The sequence below is a fragment of the Panthera tigris genome, chromosome D1 (assembly GCF_018350195.1).
Source record: "Panthera tigris isolate Pti1 chromosome D1, P.tigris_Pti1_mat1.1, whole genome shotgun sequence".
In the NCBI taxonomy this organism is placed as follows: Eukaryota; Metazoa; Chordata; class Mammalia; order Carnivora; family Felidae; genus Panthera; species Panthera tigris.
Genome location: NC_056669.1, coordinates 44955789 through 44973097, shown reverse-complemented (window position 1 = coordinate 44973097; position 17309 = coordinate 44955789).

Genomic DNA, 17309 nt, shown 5'->3' with positions numbered 1-17309 from the left:
TATGAAACCATAGATTTCAAGTTACTGAGCATCAAAGAACAATGATCTCTGAGAGACAGGAAACAAATGAGGTGAGCTCTAAAATTGTCTCAGGTTGAGAGGGCTGTAGGCCGTGGTGCAGAGAGAGAGAGAGAAATCAGGTGGAGGCACATGTAGGGAGACACCAAGAGTTGAGGAGACAGGTTGTGAGTATGAAGTGACTAAGGTGTCCAGTGTTAACAGGACAGAGGACTAAAGAGTCACACATGGAGAGAACTGCAAAGATCTGCAGAGTGTTGCATCTAAGTATTTAGCTGGGTATTGATCAGCATGAAGGTAATGCAACCACCTGAAGCAAGGAAGGAACTAACCAAAAAGATTAGAGGGGAAAACACCAGATATGCACAAAAGTACCAGGAAAAGCTCTTGTTCCCACCAGCCTGGAAAACCTAACAATTCATAGTAACTCAATGAGGCACGTGGAAGGGTTGTGCCTCAGTAGTGCAGAATAATTGGCCTCAGACTGAATGTTAAGCTATTCTTGCCTAATCTTAAAAGCAAGGCCCCAAAGGATCAAACTGACTCCAAGTAATAAAACCATATTCCAGATGAAGCTAATGAAAATTTATAGCAATACAAAAATATCCAGCACTCAATGAAGTAAAATTCCTAATGTATGGGATCCAGTAAAAAAAAAATTTCCATGCATTCAAAGGAGAATACAACCCATAAAAGGAGAAAAATCATAAGTGACCCATAACTGACACAGATGTTAGAATTAGCTGATAAGAACATTAAAATGGTTATTACAAAGGTGGTTCACACATTTAAAAATTCATAGAAATGGAAGATATAAAAAAAGAATCAAACTCAACTTTTAGAGATAAAAACCACAAGATGTACAATGAAAAATACACAGGATGGAAATAATAAATTAGACATCACCCAAGAAAAAAATAAGTGAGCTTCACATAGCAGTATAAACTATCCATAATGGAATACAGTGAGGAAAAAATAAAAACATCATCAGAGCATCAGTGAGCTCAGTTACAACTTCAAATTGCCTGTTAATGTGTAATTACAGTCCTGAAAAAAAAAGTGGAGAGACAGAAAAATTTTTGAAGAAATGATTCTACCCCCAGTCCCCAAATTGATGAAAACTATAAACTGATTAATCCATGAAGCTCAAAAATGCTAAGCATGAGAAACATGAAGACAACTACTCACAGGCAGACACTTCATAATCAAATTACTCAAAACCAGTGATAAAGAGAAAAAAATTCAAAGTAGCCAGAGAAAATAAGATGTTATAAACAGAGGAACAAAGATAAAAACAGCAAATTTCTTGTTAGAAATTATGCAGGGGAAAATATAGTGTAGCAAGCTTTTGATGGTAATGAAAGAAAACCTGTCAACCTAGAATTTTACAGGCAGAGAACCTATCTTTAAAAAATAAAAGTGCGGGGGCGCCTGGGTGGCTCAGTCGGTTAAGTGGCCGACTTCAGCTCAGGTCACGATCTTGCGGTCCGTGCCCCTGAGGTGCTGGTTTTTATTTCTCCTCCTTCATTGCTGATTTTGTTTCAGTTCTCCCTCTCTCTCCTTTTGATGAGTCTGACTAATGGCTATTAATTTAGTTGATCTTTTAGAAGAAACAACTGGTTTCATTGTTTGTTTGCTTTTTTTTTTCTTTGTAAGTTTCTATTTCATTTATTTATGCTTTAATCTTTATTATTTTTCTCCTTCTTTTGGGTTTGGGTTTTGTTTGCTGTACTTTTTCTAGCTCCTTTAGGACTAAGGGTAATTTGCTTCTTGAGATAGGCCTGTCTTGATATGTACAGTTTTACTACATCTCAAAGATTTTGGACAATTATGTTTTCATTTTCATTTGTCTCCATGTATTTTTTGATTTCCTCTTTGATTTCTTGGTTGGACTCCCCCCCCCCCTTTCTTTTTTTAGAGATGGCACATTCTCTAACCTCCATGCATTTATGTTGTTTCCAGATTTTTCTTCTGGTTGATTTATAGTTTCATAGTACTGTGGTTGGATAAGATTCAATTGTTTTGAGTTTTCTGGGACTTGTTTTGTGGCCTAATATGTGATCTATTCTGGAGAATGTTCCATGTGAACTTGAAAAGAATGTGTACTCTGATGTTTTAGGATGGAATGTTCTAAATATATCTGTTAGATCAATCTGATACAATGTGTCATTGAAAGCCACTGTTTCCTTGTTAATTTTCTGTTTGAATGATCTATTCACTGATGTAAGTGGAGTTTCAAAGTTCTTTACTATTTTATTACTATTGATTACTTTTTTTGTTATTAGCTGCTTTATGTATTTGGTTGCTTCCATGGTGCGTACATCCTTACAATTGTTACATCTTCTTATTGGATTGCTCTCTTGATGATGATATAGGATCCTTCCTTGTCTCTTGTTAGTCTTTGTTTTAAAGTCTACTTTGATATAAATATTGCTACTCTGGCTTTCTTTTCACATCCATTTGCATGACAAATATTTGTCTCCTCACTTTCAGTCTGCATGTCTCTTTAGGTCTGAAATGAGTCTCTTGTAGGCAGCATATAGATGGGTCTTGCTTTTTCATCTACCATGTCACCCTCTGCCTTTTGATTTGAACATTGAGTCCATTTATATTCAAAGTAATTGTGCTTATTGCTATGTACTTCTTGCCATTTTTGTTACTTGTTTTATGGTTGTTTCTGTAGTTCTTTGCTGTTACTTTCTTCTCTTGCTCTCTTCTCTCATGGCTTGCTAGCTTTCTTTAGTGATATACTTGGATTCCTTTCTAATTACTTCCTGCATATCTGTTACCATTTTTTGATTTGAGGTTATCATTAGGTGTATAGATAACATCTTATGCATATAGCAGTCTGATATAAATTGATGGTTAATTCAGTTTGAACTTATTCTTCTCTCCCCTCCACCTCATCCTTTAGGTATATGGTGTCATAATGGGTGCCCTTTTGTTTTTTTTAATCCCTTGACTGATCTTTACAGATATACTTATTTTTACTGTTCTTGTGCTTCCTACTTTTCTTACTCCTACTTATGGTCTTTCCTATACATTCAGAGTCTCCTTTACCATTTCTTGTAGGGCTAGTTTGGTGGTAATAAATTCCTTTAACTTTTCCTTGTCTAGGAAACTCCTTTTCTTCTATTTTGAATGGTAGCTTTGCTGGGTTGAGTATTTTTGGTTGCTGTTTTTTCTTTAAGCATTTTGAATATATCCCCTCTGGCCTGCAAAGTTTCTGCTGAAAATCCACTGGAAGCTTTATGGGGTTTCTTTTGTATGTAACTGTTTTCTTTTCTCTTGTTGCTTTTAAATTCTCTTTAATACTACTTTTTGTCATCTTAATTACTATGTGTCATGGTGTGGACCTCCTAGGGTTGATTTTGTTGGGGGATATCTGCCTTCTGGATCTGGATTTCTGTTTCATTCCCCAGATTGAGAAACTTTTTAGCTATTATTTATTCAAATCAATTTTCTGCCCCCTTTTCACTCTTTTCTCCTTCTGGGGTCCCTGTAATGCAAATGTTATTATGCTTGATGGTGTCATTGAGTTCCCTTAGTATATTTTCTTCTATTGTTATTTTTCACTCTTCTGTTCAGTTTGATTACTTTCAGTTACTGTATTCCAAATCACTGATCCATTCTTCTGCTTCCTCTAGTCTACTATTTATTCCATCGAGTCTATTTTTAATTTCATTTATTGAGTTATTCATCCCTGATTAGTTCTTTCTGTATTTGTTGAGGGTCTCAAGTTTCAACATGCTCTTCTCAAGCCCAGTGAGTATCTTTATGACCATTACCTTAAGTTCCTATCAAGTAAATTACTTAGCTCTGTTTTGTTTACCTCCCTTGTTGTGATTTTTGACCTGTTCTCTTGTTCTTTGTTTCATTTGAAACCTACTACTTTGTCTCTTCATTTTGACTAACCATCTATGTCAGTTTCTATGTGTTAGGAAAGTCTGCTACATCTCCTGCTCTTTTAAGTAGTGTTCTTAGGAAGAAGAGGTCCTGCAGTGCAGTATTCCTCATTTACCCAAACTGATCCTTCAGGGTTATCTCTTATGTGTGATGCATGTGCCTTGCTGTTGTGGCTGATCCACATTTACCTTCAGGCCAGTTGTCTGTAATGGTTTCCTTTGCCTGTTGTAGACAGGGTTTGGTCCTGTGTTAGTGTGCCATTCTGGGCTGGCTGCCTTGTGCTTGAGTTGAGTCAGACCATGCCTTTGCCAGAGATGCAGCTGCACCAATCTGCAGGGCACTTTACCCTTGTTGTCCCCTGAGAGGTTTTCACTGGTGTAGGTGGGATCTGCAGTCAGACCAGATGTCTGCCCCCAGCCCACTGCTAGGGCTGCAGTTAGACTTACGTTCATGGTTATCTTCCCTTATCCCCAGAGTAGCAGTCACTTTGACATGATACTGGCTTCTGTTGGGGCTGCTTGCACACTTCCATGCTTTTGACACTGCTTTGGGTGGACTCCTGGCAAAGGTGTGTTGGAGGAAGCAAGTCCATAGGAGAATGCTGAAGTAGGGTGCATGGTGCCAGCAAGGTCGATACTGGTCCACTATGTAAGGAGACCTGTAATCACCCTGGAAAACTCCTGCTGAAGCTTGGATAGAGGAGGAATGTCCACAGGAGAACTTGGGAGCAGGGTGCACTGCTACCAAGCTAGGTGGAGAGTGTTCTTGCTGCACTATCTGCTGCATGTGTATAGGCTGGGAGGTGGGAGGGAAATAGTACCTTCTAGGTCTTTTGTTTTTGAAGTTCCCAAAGATCCCTGCCCCTCTAGCACATGCTCTGAGATTCGTAAACAAATCTTCCTGTATACCTCAGGCATTTTTTAAACTGCTGCTTCTATGCTGTATCCCCAGTGGGGCTGTTTGTTGTGCTGTCTCTTTAAGGGTGAGGAGTCAGTTTCCTATTGCCCTCCTGGCTCTTTGACAGCCAAGTGGCTGAATTTTAAAGTTCTAGGTGTTAAGCCCCACTAATTGTAACAAGTCACACAGGCCCTTCTGGTTTCAAAGCCAAATATTATAGGGATTTGTCTTCCCAGTACAGGTCTCCCATACCTGGGTGCCTGGTATACGAGTCTATTTCTCTTCCCTCTCCATGCCCATGGCATTCCCTCCCCTTCTCTGCCCCCCCCCCCCCGCGCCCCCACCAAGAAAAACAGTCTTACACGTTAGTTTGGCTCCCAACTATGCCCTTTCTACTCTCTCAAATGTGGCTTCTCTACATTTAGCTGTAGAGAGTCTGTTCTGCCAGTCTTTGGATTGTTTTCTGAGTTATTTACACTGATGTAGGTGTTACCTAGTTGTATTTGAGGGACAAGGTGAGTTTAGGATCCTCTAACTTTACCATCTTTTCCAGAAGTAGTCTATAGATTGTTGTCTTATTTGAGTCTCTTTAAAAGGTAATTATTTGAACAGAAATAAAAACCATATAGAGTAGGGTTTATGTGTGAAAGCAAAATGTGTGACAACAATGGCAAAAAGCCTGGAGAGAAAAAATGAAAGTATATAATGCATGAAATGGTATAATATTTAAATATAGACTGAAAAGAAACACTATTAACCCTAGAATAATGACTAAAAATATCTACAAATCTAAACAAAAACAAAATTACAGCTAATAAAAAGTCAACTCTGCCGATTAAGGGTAATCACAAAAATAATCAGTTAATCCAAATAAGACAAAGAATGGAAAAATATAACAGATAAAACAAATAGTAAAATAATAAAATCAAACTTAACCATATTAATCACATTAAATGATGTAAAATACATCAATTAAGAGGCAGATATTGGATACAAAAAGCAAGACCAAACTATATTGCCTATGAGAAGTCTACTTTAAATATCAAAACACAAATTGGTTAATAGTGAAAGGCTAGGAAAGGATAATGCACAGAGGAAAAAACTTAGAAAGATAGAAATGATCAGTGGAGCAGAATAGTGAGTCCAGAAATTGATTCACAGTTAAAAGCAAGCAACTCACTTTTGAAAAACGTGCAAAAGCAATTCAATGGGGAAAGGATGTTGCTTTCAACAAAAGATGCAGGAACAAGTGCGTATCAAGATGCAAAAGAAAAAAACTTCAGTGTATATATCATGCCATATAGAATAATTAACTCGAAGTGCATCATTGACATAAATCAAGAGCTATAATATTTATTTGTTTTTAATGTTTGAGAGAGAGAGAGAACATGAGTGGGGAAGGGAAGAGAGAGAAAGATGGAGACACAGAATCTCAAGCAGGCTTCAGGCTCTGAGCTGTCAATACAGAGCCAGACGTGGGGCTCAAACTCACAAACCTTGAGATCATGACCTGAGCCAAAGTTGGTCTCTCAATGGACTGAGCCACCCAAGTGCCCCAGAGCTATTATTTCTGGATAAAAATTTTTATAATCTTAGGTGAAAGTTTCTTAGATATAATACCAAAAGCACAATCCATAAAAAAATTGATAAATTGTACATTAATTTACAAACTTTTGCATTTTAAGGAAACAACCAACAAAACTAAAAGGCAACCAACGGAATGGGAAAAGATATTTGCAAATGACATATCGGACAAAGGGCTAGTATCCAAAATCTGTAAAGAACTCACCAAACTCCACACCCAAAAAACAAATAACCCAGTGAAGAAATGGGCAGAAAACATGAATAGACACTTCTCTAAAGAAGACATCTGGATGGCCAACAGGCACATGAAAAGATGCTCAACATCACTCCTTATCAGGGAAATACAAATCAAAACCACACTCAGATACCACCTCACGCCAGTCAGAGTGGCCAAAATGAACATATCCAGGAGACTATAGATGCTGGAGAGGATGTGGAGAAATGGGAACCCTCTTGCACTCTTGGTGGGAATGCAAATTGGTGCAGCCACTCTGTAAAGCAGTGTGGAGGTTCCTCAGAAAATTAAAAATAGACCTACCCTATGACCCAGCAATAGCACTGCTAGGAATTTACCCAAGGGATACAGGAGTACTGATGCATATGGGCACTTGTACCCCAATGTTTATAGCAGCACTCTCAACAATAGCCAAATTATGGAAAGAGCCTAAATGTCCATCAACTGATGAATGGATAAAGAATTTGTGGTTTATATACACAATGGAGTACTACATGGTAATGAGAAAGAACAAAATATGGCCTTTTGTAGCAGCGTGGATGGAACTGGAGAGTGTTATGCTAAGTGGAATAAGTCAGGCAGAGAAAGACAGATACCATATGTTTTCACTCATATGTGGATCCTGAGAAACTTAACAGAAACCCATGGAGGAGGGGAAGGAAAAAAAAAAAAAAGAGGTTAGAGGGGGAGAGAGCCAAAGCATAAGAGACTCTTAAAAACTGAGAACAAACTGAGGGTTGATGGGGGTGGGAGGGAGGGGGGAGGGTGGGTGATGGGTATTGAGGAGGGCACCTTTTGGGATGAGCACTGGGTGTTGTATGGAAACCAATTTGACAATAAATATCATATATTGAAAAGAAAAAAAATACATAAAAAAAACCTTTTGCATTTTGTAAAACACTTAAAATGAAGAGACAAGCCATATACTGGGAAAGATTTTTGCAAATCATCTGATAATTTTTATCTAGAATATGTAAAGAACATTCAAAACTCAATAATGAGAAGACAACCCAACACAAAGTGGGTAAAAGCTTTGAACAGACACTTTACCGAAGAAGATAGACAGATGGTAAATAAATGTGTGAAAACATCATCAATGTTGCTGGTACACAGGGAAAGGTAAATTAATAGTCCAATGAGACAATAGTACATTCCTTTTAGGATGATTAAAATTTACAAGACTGTTTCAAGTGTTGGTAAGGATGTAGAGAAACTTGAACTCTTGTACATTGCTGGTGGTGGTGTAAAATGTTTAACCAGTTTGGATAGCAGTTAGGTTTTTAGAAACTGCCAAACATATAATTCTGTCATTTCACCTAAGAGAAATTAAAGTGTACATCCATACACAGATTTTTACATAAATATTGAGAGCAGATTTGTATTATTTATAGGCATGACAATGTGGATGAATCTCAAAATAATTATGTTTAATGAAAGCAGACCAAAAAAGAATACATGAAGTATGATTCAACTTAGAGAAAATTCTAGATGATATAAACTAATCTAGAGTAATAGAAAGTGAATCAGTGGTTGCCTGGAATAAGAAATGGTAGAAGGTGAGGTTATAAAGGTGTATAATAAGTTCATTGTGGGTGAGAGATATGTTTATTATTTTGATTGTAGTGATGGTTTCACAGGTAAATATATGAAAAGTTATCACATTGGACTCTAAATATGTGTTTCTTCTTGTATGTTAATTTATTTATTGATGTAATTATTGATATTGTGAAACTTAGGTCTCTGTTCAAAATGAGAGATACTAAGCAAAACAAATGTAACCATGTCTAAAGTATTTTTTATCACTTAAATATCACTTAAATATCATTAAAATATATCAAAAACTGAGTTATATAGCCAGATTTCAGACCCGAAGATAGAGAACAGAAAAATGTAGGTTCAAGAAGCCTGAAACTTGAGCTCACCCTGGCACTTGGTTAGTATGTATAGTTGGAGCCATGTATTTTCATAATGACGAACATAACTGTTGAGTTGAATTTTGTCTTGAAACTAAAATAGCTATCAGTGTGAGATATGTGGAGCCCAATTATAGATGAATGAAATCATAATTGTAAGTTGCTTAATATAGTAATTATTAAGGCAGATGTACAGTAATTAGTTTATAGCATTAAGATTTGGTGATTTTTTTCAATACCTTTGAAAAGAGAAGTAGGTGTGGAAAGGCAGAATTGGGTGTGGAATCTGAAGTGTTTTTAGGATTTTTCTGCATCAAACCAGGGCTTGCATATTGGCAAGCAATGCTAGTGACAGAAGATTCAGGCTCAAGAATCACAGAGAACAGAATGTGTGGTAGTGAAAGAGCTAGATGATAAAACTGGGCAATGAAATGTATGGCTTTTGAGTGGGATGTCAATACATAAGAGAACATACATGTCAATATATAAAAGTATCACTACTAATTTGCTGCCAGTAGTTAATTGATAAGTTATGACAAATAAGCAAAACTTTGAATCAACTTCTCAGAATATCCATAGTTTCAGGATGTAGAATGTCAGGTAGTACCAAGAACAGAGATTTGAGAGTTGGGCAAACTTGTGTTGGAATCCCAGGTTGACCACATATCAACTGTATTATCACTAGTAAGATGTGTGGTGTCCTTACGTGTCAAGTGGAAACATCTACCTTTTTAAGGTAATAGAGCTAGCAGAGGTAGTGTATATAAAGTACATAGTACTTTAGGCCACTTTACCCTAACGTGGGAATTTGCTCTAAGGTATAAAATGGTCCTGAAAATTGAAAGACACTTTCAAACCATACTCTTCAGTGCTATTGTAAGAATTCTAGGCATTCTCTATAAAGTACCTAGTATGATGCCTTGTACATGGCACAAAGTAGGTGCTCAATAAATGATAGCTTGTATGCACATTATTAAAGAAACTTAGGTAAGGATCTGAATTAGGAGTCAGAGGACCTGGTCCTAGTTGTATTTCTAGCACCAATAGCAGCTGTGTATCCTTTAACAACTCACTTGTCATTTCTCCTTTTTTGAGATAATTACCTCTAATGACACTTCTACCTTTGTAATTTTATAGCTTACTTCCTTTTTCTGTTTTTTTTTTTTCTTTTAAATTGAGGTATAGTTGACACACAATGTTACTGTATTTCAGGTGTACAATATAGTGATTTGACAAATTTATATATTATATTATGCTCACAAGTATACCTTCTGTCATCATGCAATACTATTATAATATCATTGGCTATATTCTGACTATATTCATTCTCATGCCTTACTCATTCCATAATTGAAAGCCTATATCTCCCTCTCCCCTTCCCCCTTCTTTCCCATCCCCCCATCCTGGCAACTATGTTTGTTTTCTGTATTTATGGGTTTGTTTTGTGTGTTTTATTTTTTAGATTCCACATACAAGTTAAATCATGTGGTCTTTGTATTTCTTTGACTTATTTTACTTAGCATAATACCCTCTATGTCCATTCATGTTGTCACAAATGGCAAAATTTCATTATTTATGGCTGAGTAATATTCTTTGTGTCTGTGTGTGATTGTATGTGTATACACAACCCACATCTTCTTTATCCATTTATCTATGAATGAACACTTAGGCTGCTCCCATATGTTGGCTATTGTAAGTAATGGTGCAATAAACACAGGGATGCATATGTCATTTCAAATTACTGTTTTTGTTTTCTTTGGGTAAATATGCAATAGTGGAATTACTGGATCATATGGTGGCTGCATGCTGTTAACATTCCCACCAACAGGGAACAAAGATTCCTTTTTCTCCATGTCCTCACCAAAGTTGTTATTTCTTGTCTTGTTGATACTAGCCACTTTGACTGGAGTGAGGCGATCTCACTGTGGTTTTGATTTGCATTTTTTAGATTATTAGTGATGTTGAGAATGTTTTCATATGTCTGCTGGCCTTCTGTCAGTCATCTTTGGAAAAATGTCTATTCAGATCCTCTGTGTTTTTTTAAGCTTATTTATTATGAGAGAGAGAGAGAGAGAGAGAGAGAGAGAACGAACGAACTCATGAATGAACATGCCTGAGGCAGCAAGTGGGGAGGGTCAGAAAGAGGGAATCCCAAGCAGACTCCACGCTGTCAGCATGAAGCCCAATGTTGGGCTCAAACCCATGAACTGTGAGATTATGACTTGAGCCAAAATCAAGAGTGGAACACTCAGCTGACAAACCACCCAGCTGCCCCCCCCCACTAGTTTTTAAATCCGATTATTTGGGTTTTTTTGGTGTTGTGTAAGTTTTTTTTTAATGTATTTTAGATATTAACTTCTTAGTGCATATATCATTTGCAAATACCTTCTCCCATTCAGTTGATTTCCTATTAATTTTGTTGATGGTTTCCTTTGCTGTGCAAAAGCTTTTTATTTTGGTATAGGCCTAATAGTTTATTTTTGGTTTAGTTTCCCTTTCCTGAAGGGACATATCTAGAAAAATGTTGCTAAGGCTGATGTCAAAGGTTATTTCCTATGTTTTCTCTTAGTAGTTTTATGGTTTCAAGTCTAATATTGAGGTCTTGAATCCATTTTTAGTTTATTTTTGTGTATGGTGTAAGAAAGTGGTCCAGTTCCATTTTTTGCATGTAACTGTCCAGTTTTTCCAGCACTATTTATTGAAAAAGGCTGTCTTTTCTCCATTGTGTATTCTTGCCTCCTTCATTGTAGGTTAATTGACCATATAAGTGTAGGATTATCTCTTGGCTTTCTAACGTGTTCCATTGATCTATGTGTCTATTTTTTTGCCAGTGCCATACTATTTTGATTGCTATAGCTTTGTAGTAGATCTTGAAATCTGGGATTGTGATACTCCCAGCTTTGTTACTTCTCACAATTGTTTTGGCTATTGATGTTCTTTTGTGGTTTCATTCAAATTTTAGGATTATTCTAGTGTGAAAAATGCAATGGTTATTTTGATAGGGATTGCATTGAGTTTGTAGATTGCTTTGGGTCATCTGGCCATTTTAACAATATTAAATCTTCTACTCCATGAGCATGGAATATCATTCTATTTGAGTCTGCAATGTCCTTTTACCAGTATTTTATAGTTTTCAGAGTACAAGTCTTTCACCTTCTTGGTTGTTTATTCACAGGTATTTTATTCTTTTCGTACAATTATAAATGGAATTGTTTTCTTAATTTGTCTTCCTGCTCCTTTGTTATTAGTGTGTAGACATGCAGCAGATTTCTGTATGTTAATTTTGTATTTTCCAACTGAATTCATTTATTTTAATTGTTTTTTGGTGGATTCTTTAAGGGTTTGTATGAATAGTATTATGTCATCTGCAGATAGTGAAAGTTTTACTTCTTCCTTACCAATTTGCATGCCTTTTATATCTTTTTCGTATCTGATTGCTATGGCTAGAACTTATAGTGCCCTTTTTCTGTTCTTAACTTTGTATTGTTTTCTTTTTCATAATTAAAAAGAATAAAAATTCAAGCAGTGAATGAAGAATGAAATGTTGGTTTTCTCATCCAAATCCTTAACTACTATCAACTGTCTGTTGTGTAATCTTTCAGTAAATTTGTGTGTGTGTGTGTGTGTGTGTGTGTGTGTTTACTTTCACACACAAAAAAACACAGGTTATTCTAAACATACTGTTCTATATCTTAATTGATTTTTTTCCAAGTAACAATTTATCTTGAAGATTTTTTCACATCATATAGACCTATCTGCTACATTTTGTTTTTTGTCAATAACTTAGTAGTAGGTATGTTATATTCCTAATAAGTGGAAGTAATACAGTTTATTAGTCCTCTATTAATGCACATACAGCTTATTTTTCCTTTGCTTTAAAAACAATGCAGGATTCACTTATCTGTGCACATTCTTTTTTGCATATGCGTACAATTACAAGATGTATTTTTAGAAGTTGAATTTCTAGGTCAAAGTTGTGTGTAGTAAAATTTTGATAATCTCAAAAAGAGGTCCTCCAAGAGAATGAACACATTTATATGGCCACTAGCTATGTATTTGTAATTATCTCTCCATACACTTACCAACACTGTGATAACTTGTTTTTTTACAGAGATTAAGTTTTTCATTGACAGGATTTAGTTCATCCTCTATTAATCATTTTTTTCCCTGTAGGAATGACTTGATTTGACAAACATTTAGTCTCGTAAAACTTTATTATGTGTGAAGTATAATATTAGATGTTTGGAGAAGTCAGAATTCATTAGATACAGTCTCTGCTTCTGACCAGATGCTAACACAATTGACGGAGGCAGACACATTCTGTCCTCAGATTACCTTTCCCACCTTATCTATTTGTAATAACTTTTGTGAGCACTGTGGGACTGAAAATGAGCAAGTTTCATGAATATTTTAAGTGAGTACTAGAAGTTTCATGAATATGTTAAGTAGGTGTGAGAATTTCCATGAATATATTAAGTAGGAGAATGATTAGCATGGATAGTGCACCCATAGCTCACTAACCTCTATATCCCACAAGCTCATTTGCTACCTTTGCATTTTTTTCACTGTTATCAGCTAGTACAAGGAGATATGATTGAGGATTTATGACTTACCATGTCTCTTTCATGCCTCTTACAGGTTAGCTGACTCACTATCCCAGGTGTCTATAACTAGATTAAAACACTTCTGTATCACTGAAAAAGAGCTCCCCTCTGGAAAACAATGATGCTTTAATGAGCAGCCGTATGCCAAAATCAGGACAACAAGGTAAATAGTAAACATAAATGAGGCTTCTGGAAGCAAAATGGATGGCAGGAGGATTGGAGACAGGTGATGAGAGTTGAGGAGAAACAACAATAGTAGCAAAATAGAAAAATGAAGACAAATATTGGCTACATTTAAGTTCTCATAGGCCTTAGGTTTTTAATATTCATCTTTATTAACTTCGGCTGAATGTGCACATGAAGTATTCTTTAACAGAGACCCATTCCTTATTAAATACTTCAAAGTAAATAAGTGCTCTGGCCTCCTCTTTGACCTAGTCTTGGCCCCTGGGTGATGTGATTAAGGCCACTTTAGCTGTTTAGTGCAAGTAGCTGGATACCCCATAGATGAGGGAAGAGGAAAATGACTTTTTTCTTTTTTTTTTCTTTTTCTTTTTTTTTCTTTTTTCTGCACACAAAGAGAAAGGAGGCAACTGTCTCCCATCTCTCCTGAAAGGTTTCTTTCTGACTCCAGCCCTTTGATATGCAAATAAAATCACTCCAACTACTTGATAGTCCTTTGCCTCTAGGATTTGTGACAAAGAGGTATCCCAAGGTCAGGGATACTTATTACAGGGATTACTTAATACTTCTTGAAATAGAAATACCTTTGTAGATAATGGTCCCTTCTCCAAGAACCTTTTCACCTAACCTAGGTACCTATCCTGGGACGTACCCACTTGACTTTTGGGGATAAATTTTAAATGACAGATCTAATCTTATGGTATGTAGACATGTTTCCAGAAGTGAAAGTAAGCTTTCCCTTACTTTAGAGCATATACATTTTTGTAGCTCAGAAGGCTAAAGCTTTTTGCAGGATCACTGACAAATTCCGGGAAATTTTATTTCCCCACACCTTGGTAAGGCTGCATCCTGGCATGAATTCACTCAAGCTGTTCCTGGTCTTTACTGAGATGCATTGCTTTGTGAACAGGCAGGGATTGGGAATCCATAAACCCACCTAAATTTAGCAACAGTTTATAATATATACTATGTATATTATATATAATTATATATATTATAGGAACATATATATTATAAGAATATATTATATATTATAGGAATATATGGTATATATTATATGTTATATATTATATATATTATATGTTATAGGAATATATACATTATATTATGTTATAGGAATATATATATTATGTTATAGGAATATATATATATTATGTTATAAGAATATATATTATATATATTATATGTTATAGGAACATATATATTATATATATTATATGTTATAGGAACATATATATGTTATAGGAATATATATATTATATATATTCCTATATATTATAGGGATATATTATATAATTATATAGGAATATATATAATTATATAATATATGTAATAGTCATTATATATTTCTTGGGAGTAAAGAAAGGGAGTTTAATTTTTGCTTTTATTTTTTGGAGGGATTTTGGAATGTGTTGTAGAGGAGCTGGCTCTTAAAAATGGACAGGAATTGTCAAAGAGAAGGGGGTTGGAAAAATTTTCAAGCGGTGCTTCTCAAAATTTCCAGTAGAGGACTCCAAAGAGCAAAAGGCAGTGACCACAAACCTCTGGGGCTGGGATTGGAGAGGTGTGTGTGTGTGTGTGTGTGTGTGTGTGTGTGTGTGTGTGCTACCACAGCCACCACCTGTAGTGGTGTTAGAGAGAATAGTTAGAAACAGGCTTATCACTGCCTTGAAATTTCATTTGAATTTTGCATTCAAATTCAAATAATACAGTTTCACTTCCAAATCTTTGTGATCAAAGTTAAGAATGTCCTCGTTTCTCCTCCTTTCTTACATCCTTAGACAATAGTTCGTCTATTTAAAAAAACTGGGACATAGATGGCTCATCACAAGCAGAGTCATGGAGGTTAGACTTGAAGGAAAGTATAGAGACATGTGAATTGGTTGTTGAGTTGGGATGGGGGAGGCACATCCAGTAGCTAGTGATGGAAAAATGGTGGACCAGGCAGCACATTGCATAGGTCCTTGAATGCTGTACTAAGAAATTAGTATTTGACTTTACAGTGGATGAAAATCTAATAGTCTTGGCAAGTGAAGTGCTGAATAACATAAGCTGCAGGAGGCAGAAGGTGACTTAGAGGCAAAAAGTTCTCTAGGAAGCTATTGAGGATGAGAGAACTGTGGGCCTGAATTGGGACCTTGACTTTGGGAGAAGAGGAGGTGTAGATCTGAGTTGAACTGGGAGATACAACCCACGTTGGATACAGAAGATCAGAGTGAAATGAGTACAGGATAATGCCTAGACTTGTACCCAGAGCATTTGAGAGGATGATAAATCTTCCCAGAGAATTTTTCCTTTGATATTTTCTGCTTTGTGTTTTTCTCCCCCTCCCACATTGATGTTCAAATATACAAAGTATTATTATTTTAAGATCAAGTCAAATTATACCCACAATACACTTTTTTTATTTCTAAATTTACCAGGTAGATCTTAAAATATTATAAAGGTAGATATAAAAAAATTAGTTTTTCTCCCCATCTCACTCAGAAATTACTTCATGGCTTCAAAATCTATAAAATAAAATTTCCTTACAGGGTAGTAAAAATATCTATTAATTCTAATGGAGTGTTGTATCTATTCTAACTGAGGCATAATTGCCAAAATAATAAATGCTTATTGTGGTAAAATCCAAGTTGAAATTTCCATCTCTAGAATCTCCCACCCCCTGTCAAGAAACCCACTCTTTCTAGGTTAAGACTGTTCATGGTGGTTTGGTGCTTATCTCTTCAGACCTTTTATCTTTCTATGAATATTTAGTTTTATATACATGATATATACACAACATATATGTATACACTATATGCAGTTACTACTGTATGTAGAAATGTATATAGTTTGGGTTTTTTTTTTTTTAAAGAAGCATGGATATTTCTCAGTTTTTTTTATTGCTTGCATATAGTTGGAATACATATATAAATGTACCATAATTTAACTGTCCCCTTTTTGATAAACATTTAGGTTACTGACAAGCAAGTCTGCATTTAAAATACATCAGCAACTGGGATGCTAGTCATGGTGCAAATTAAGTCAGCTGGTGAGTGAAAATCCATCTCAAATTTTTATTTTGATAACTTTGCTTAAATTTTGTTGAATACTCACATGATGATACCATTGATGGCAAAGATAATTACTCTCAGATTCTGTTAGTAAGAGTGAGAATTTAATTCATACTTAGAAGAAATTTGGCAATATGTATTAAGAGTTTGAAAAGAAATTACAGATCGAAGGAGATAAATCAATTTCTGGGGATAAATTTCAAAGTAATAATGGTGTAGAAAAAGATTTATGGATATTTAATAGTGTTATTAATAGAAAAAACATGAAAACATACTAATGATTAAGTAAAATACAGAACATTAATATGACTGAATTATAGTTTGCAGCCAACATAACCATGTTTTCACATTTAGTTGCATGAAAAATGCTTGTGATACAATGTCAAATGAAAAAAGCTGGTGTAATCTCTTGAAATATTTTATTTATATTTTCAGTTTTCTATAGGAAACGTTTTTTTTTTTTTTTTACATAAAGAAAAAACCTTACTGTGATAATTTGTGCTGGAAGAAATAACAGACGTTATGAAGGGAAGGTCTTTATGAAAGTTAGTAAGGTGTCTAAGGTGTCTTCAGATAGGGGAGCATCATTTTGTTTCTGTTTGTGTGGCAAGTGGGGCAGCATCATGGGGTCTCACTCTGGATAAGAAGATGAAGGACTCACCAGGGGACTATAACACAGAAGGTGATGTTAGCCTAGTTGAGTTTTCTTGTGAATTTTTCCAGTACGAAGCACATCTCTTTTTCATCTTCTGAAAGCATCCCTCCCATGACTAACACAGATGGAGGACAATGCCCAAATCTACCACTTTGAAATCAGTTTAGAGAATTGCATTGTAAGTGAAAGCACATTTTGGAAAGTTGTTCAAACCTCAAAGTTTTGAGACTTAGGGGCCAATATGAGAGAAGCTATTTT